Consider the following 6,000-nt stretch of genomic DNA (forward strand, 5'->3'; position numbering starts at 1 on the left):
ACATAAACAGACACAGACACACAGAGGCAGACAGAGCAACCCACATACTCACACACAGACACAGAGACTAACACACAGAGACAGACAGACAGACAAACCCACAGAGAGATAAGGATTAAAAGGAAAGCAAAATAAAAACTAGCTTGCTGCCAGTTGCCCTGAGAAAGAATGGCTGCTTTGAGGCTAATAAAACTAAAGGAGGAGGATGGAGACTTTGGGACCCGTATCCGGCAATCCACAGTCATGTGAGCTCTGGGGACTGAAATTTATCTCCTTGAAGCTTTGTAACAGCTGTCAAATGTTCTCACTTGAACCCTCCTTTCCCAGTTTAGTTGTAGTTCTTTAAACTGAAGACAGCTTCACCAAAGGGATGTGAGAATGACATGGGATACGAATGGGGAAAGAGACGAAGATAGGTCCCCATGACAGTCCCCATTCACCCTGGTAATGAATAGTTCCCAACACTTCGTGCTTTCTATGAATTTTTCACACCTTCCCTCCTTTGAACAAGGTGCTCCGTAAAAACACCACCACACATACACACATGCACGCCCACGCCCTCTGTGGTTCCACACGCTCTCTAACTCATCAGTCGGCACACCTGCTCTACAGCAGATGGCTGGGACCTGATTAGTTCTTCTGTCTCTTGAAGGGAACAGAATCTGGGTTTTCAGGAATGGGACTAAAAATTTAGAGACTGACAAAGCCAGAGTCAACTAGATGCACCTTTGTTTAGGCCCACTGCCCAGGCATGGCAGTGCACAGTGTGCAGTGGGCAAGCCACTGCCCGAGGGTGGCTTCATAAACTGTGAGTACAAGCTCTTAAGAGCTTAGCCCCTCAGTGACACTGGCTATGTCTGAGTACTCCATGGTTCCTAGTTGTGTATCTTGGCTGTATATAGGACTGCACTGAGGCCTCCTTTTCACTCACAAACAGTTCTCTGTTAGTTCCCAGGGTTAGATAAAGAAGTTCACACCCAGGAGTGTCTAGTGTTGTACAATCCCTTTCTGGCTTTGCTTGCAAATGGGCAAAACAGCCAGAAGCCAGCTTGCTAGGTCTGTGTTCCAAATAGTGGGAGGCAGTTTAGCAGCTCCACCTGTGAATCCCTGTGTCCTTAAAACAAGATGCCACAGTCCCTTTTATTGCTTTGAAAAGGGATACTGCTGAATGTCACAGGTGGGGTGACTTGGTTTGAAGCTCCAGCCCTACCTCTGCCTCCTGGGCCATGTGAAACACTTGAGTAAATAAAACTCTGACTCCTTATTACCACTTCTGTCCCCAGCACTCATACAGGAAACTAGGTCAACACTCTTCCAAAGATAGGACAGGGACAAATGCCGCTGGCTGCTTAGGAGTGTTGGCGTCCAGCCAGGTACTACAAAGAGTTCACAGGGCCCACCTTCCTCACTTCCATCAACTCCCTGGCTGGCTGTTTGAACTCAAGTGATACTTTGTATTCCTCCAGTTTAATTTCCCCAGTGATACTGAACATCCATTTCCTGAGTTCCTTAATAGAAGATCCAGATGTGTAAATGAGTTCTTTGAGGTTCTGGGTACAGCAGTTAATCATGGAGATTACCCAAGCTCCTACTGAAATCAGAGCGACTGACTAAAGGGGCTGCAGGAAGTCAAAGAGAAAGTGGAAAGCACAAATAGGCACAGTGCCAGCTCTGAGGATAGAATCCTTCCACAAGTGAAAGCGGAGCCTGGAGCATCTACCTGAATCTACAGCACCCTAGGAGAAGTTGGCTTTTCCCCAAATCACCAGCTCACCAAGAGAGGCACAGGTCTAGCTCCTGAAGTGTATCCAGGGAGGGGGAGAGACATAAAAAGAAAGCAGCTAGCTCTGCTTACACAGACCCTTCTGAGGCTTTGTTATGTCACTGGAATTTATGCAAGACTTCCTTAAATGTATTTTACTTAGATCAGATGCTTGATACCATCCTCAGACCCAGAAATGTTTCATGGCCTCAGCTGGGGGTTTTATTTGCACAATCTTATTAGGCTCACATTGCTCTCTATGGGGAGAGATAATGTCACAGCCATGAACTAAACAGCAAAGTCAAGGCCGTATAGATACTGGGGTGCATCTTATAAATTTCTTTCTACAGTTTTCTCGAGGTTCTTTTTAGTTTCTCCTTTCTTCTTCTGATACAACTGCAGCCTGGGTTCCCAGAAATGAAAACAGACAAATGGTACCCACCATCAGGCATGGATCCACATAAGACAGGGCTGGCAGTGAATGGACCTCCACCATGTTGGACTGAGTGGAGCCAGAAGGCAAAGCAGCCTTAGTCCTAGCCATGCCTCTTAGCATTTTAAGATGTGCTTCTGGACAGAAAAGGATTTCAGATACATGACAGGACACATCTAGACATAAAAGATCTTTAAACGAGACACAGTATGTTTTAAAAATGTATGTAGTCTTGGGAGAGAGAAGAAAAAAAACATAAAGAAACAAATAAGTCTGACATTGTAGAGGGTCACTCCAAGTTCTACCTGTACTCTGCCCATGTACGTGTAATGTATGTCACTCTGCCACGTGTTCTAGCTCTGCCCACACCTTTTGACTACCCTCCATCTTGAAGATGCATGTGGCATAAAGGCTTAAGTGTTCCACATTCAGCCTGGAGGGTATGCTCTGAGAATCCCTGGCACAAACCTAGAAGAACTCAGGAAGACACTGTTTAAACTATATGCCATTCCTCCATTCCTTTCTCCCCTGAGCCTCCTCTTTTGTCCCTGAACACCTTGTTAGTGAAAAGTCGTGACATGCATCTGTTTTAATCATGGCTTCTTTAGTTTGATCCTGGAGTTTCACCTTTCAGTTTCCTGTCTCAGGATGTGGCTAAATTTTTTAAGCTCTCTCCACCCTCCCTGCATGAATTCTGCCTGCCAAATCCCTTATATTACGAATACTCAATATTTATATCAATGTGATTGCATTAAGTTCATTTGCCAGTGATCCATGTAATGTGCACAATTATCTATCTGTCTGTCTGTCCGTCTTTCTGTCTATCTATCTACCTATCTGTCTATATTTGTGCAGTTTGACAAGTGTATCTCCATGGAGTTGAAAATTTCCTGGCTTTTTGTTTGGTTGGGATCCTACAAAATCACAAATAAATCATACCTTGAAAATTACAAATAAATCATATCTTGACCTAATTATCTAAAACAGGACTTAGCAAGCAATGACCTGTAGGTCAGAGCTTCCTGATTCCCTCTTAGTAAAGAGCTTTATGAGAGCAAAGCTACCGACTATGTAACATTAAAAACTATTTTTGCCCTAGAATGTCAGAGTTGGGAGGCTGTGAGACTGTATGGTCTATAAAACCAAACCAAACAAGCAAACAAACACAAGCCATTTGCTTTCTGACCTTTTGAAGAAAAAATGTTTCCTTAAATCATGCAAAAGTGATGATTACTGCACTAACTCTACTTTTGTGCTTTAAAATATATTAATTTATACATATTAATGATGTCAGCTCTGTGTCTGCACATGCATAAATCATTGATCAAATCTAGAGCCTTTTTCATCTGTTCTTTCTGTCTGCTTGTTTTCTGGGGTGGAGGCACAGTTGCCGTCTAGAGGCACACTGCCTTTCTCATACCGTGGCTTCCCTTTCTATTTCTTGGTTTAGTCCTTTGTTTCAGTGGAACACGTCTGCTGACAGCTTTCTCTGAAAGAACAGTGCATGAAGTGAGAAGAACATCACCACTGCAAGGTGTGTTTGAGGAGATGAGTTTTAAGCATAGATTTGAAGGAGAGCACAGCCAGAGTCTTCTTGAAGAGTCCAGAGCAAGGAGAGAAAGTAGTAGACTAACACAAGCAGTAGACTGAACTGGGCCATGAGAAGGGAGTCAGGGGAGTGAGAGAGGAAGACAAAAGAAATGGGTACCAATAGAGGTCAAGAGAGATGCAAGAGAACCAAAAGGGCTCATGACCGAAATGACAGGGTTATATATAGGAATGAGAAGCAATGAGTTGGAGACATTTAGAGTGTGGAAGGGGACAGGATGAGAAGTGTCAGGATGCCAGCATAGATGTTGTAACAGGCAGTTGAGATTCTGAGAGGGCTTGGAGGCCAGCATGGCCTTTGGTATGCTAATAAGCCCCACAGCTAGCCATGTGCTTTTCTTTCAGATCTGGCAGATAGGCAGGCACCTTTTAAGAACAACATCTTGTGAAGTATTTACTCTTGTGTTCATTGCTAGTTTGCCAGAGCCTAGCATTATTAGTTAGAAATTGTTTCTTCCTGAGACAGAAGGCATCATTTCACTTTTTTCCCCTATCCTCCAACAGTGTGGAGAGAAAGCCACCCTGAAGCCAGGTTCTATTCAGCTCTGCTTCCCTTCCTGTCTCCCCTGGGGATCACTCTGGTTTTTCTCAGTTCTCATCACAAGCTCTTCCTGACTCTCTCCAGCTGGGCTTGTTTGTAGCTTCTGCTCTCTGTGAGGTTTTATTCTGCAGGAAACATTGTCCATGCCTTTCTTCTTGACCTGTCCTGAAGATGGTCTCATGTCTTCTACTTGAGCTTCCTCCAGCCTTGGCTACATGGGGTAACTTAGCAAAGGGACCGTCTTAGAACTACTGACAACCTGGAGCCCTATATCCTTTGCTTCCTGCATCAGCCTCTCTTGGGGTACACGTACTACCTCAAAATGTAGGGACGTGGTATGTCAGGGGTACCCTGGATGACTTGGATGGCTTGGGTGACTAGTGGTAGGGGACATATTTTCTTTTCTCCTGTGGACAGTTCAGAGTCACGTTCCATAGAATTTTCCAGAGGTAAGACCAACAAAAAGGTGCTCCAGCTGCCTTCATGGTTGACCTGCTCAAAAAAAAAAAAAAAAAAAAAAAAAAAAAAAACACAAGCAAGAAGCTCGAAATGGGGTTGCATACTTGTGTTCTCAGCACACAGGTTCAGGAAGTCTGAAGTCAGCCTGGGCTATATCCTGAGACTGCATGTGTCAGGGATTTTTCTTATTGATGTGACAAAACACCCGACAAATCAACTTAAGGGAGAGGATTTATTTTGGCTTAACATTGGAGAGGGTGCAGTGCACTGTGGTGGGTGGCTGTGGCAGACATTAGAGTGAGTGGGTGTGGCGAGCTGTGGCTCCTGCTAGAGAGAGAGTGGGCTGCTCATATTGTATCTAACAGGAAGGAACAGAGATGAACACATATGCTCTACTCTACTCTTTATTTCTTAGGAGACTTTATTCCCCAGATGATGTGCCTCAGATTCAGTACTGGTCTTTTCTTCTAAGTCAGACATTTCTGGAAATACTCTCACATACTTGCTCAGCGGTGTGTCTTCCAGGCAATTCTAAGTCTTTTCAAGTAGACAGTGAAGATTAACTGCCATAGTGCATTAGAACTCGAACAAACCAACAAAAGTGTGAAGGTATCACATGACAAAAATTTTGTTATTTCTGGACCTCAGCTTGATGTCCCTCTGCCCAGAAACTTGATGCCGTAAAGTGTCTGTTCCAGGCTGTGTGATAAAAGAAAGACACCGTAGCAGTGGTGATGTGGAACTTAAAACTTTTAACATTGACTCTGTGTCTTTTTTAAAATCTATTTATTCAGAGGAATAAGAAGAATCATATGGAGAATGATAAATAATATTGGAATGAAACTTTATTAGTTCTTGCATACTTTGGTATGACAGCCTGATTTGGTTCCATCTATGAAAATGACAATGAATAATCTCAAAGGGAGAGGGGAAGTCCTCCAGTGACAAAGGAAAGTGGAATGGCTGATTTCTCCATTGTGTCTTACCAACTTGAAACATAGACTCAAGGGGAAAATGTGACCCTGAATAAAGCCAGCATTGCAAATTGTATCTCAAATGTCATCCTGCAAAGATACCTCTCTTGGACAGCAATAGAGAACTACAGGAAACTAATCTGTCTTTTTGAAGAGTCATTAGTCTTTTAGGAAGGTAGCTTCCCTATTTCTTGCTTCATGATTTGTTGCCTTATCTTCCTGT

The sequence above is a fragment of the Microtus oregoni genome, unplaced genomic scaffold (assembly GCF_018167655.1).
Source record: "Microtus oregoni isolate MIOR12 unplaced genomic scaffold, Mior012 000020F_ref0000438, whole genome shotgun sequence".
Classification (NCBI taxonomy): Eukaryota; Metazoa; Chordata; class Mammalia; order Rodentia; family Cricetidae; genus Microtus; species Microtus oregoni.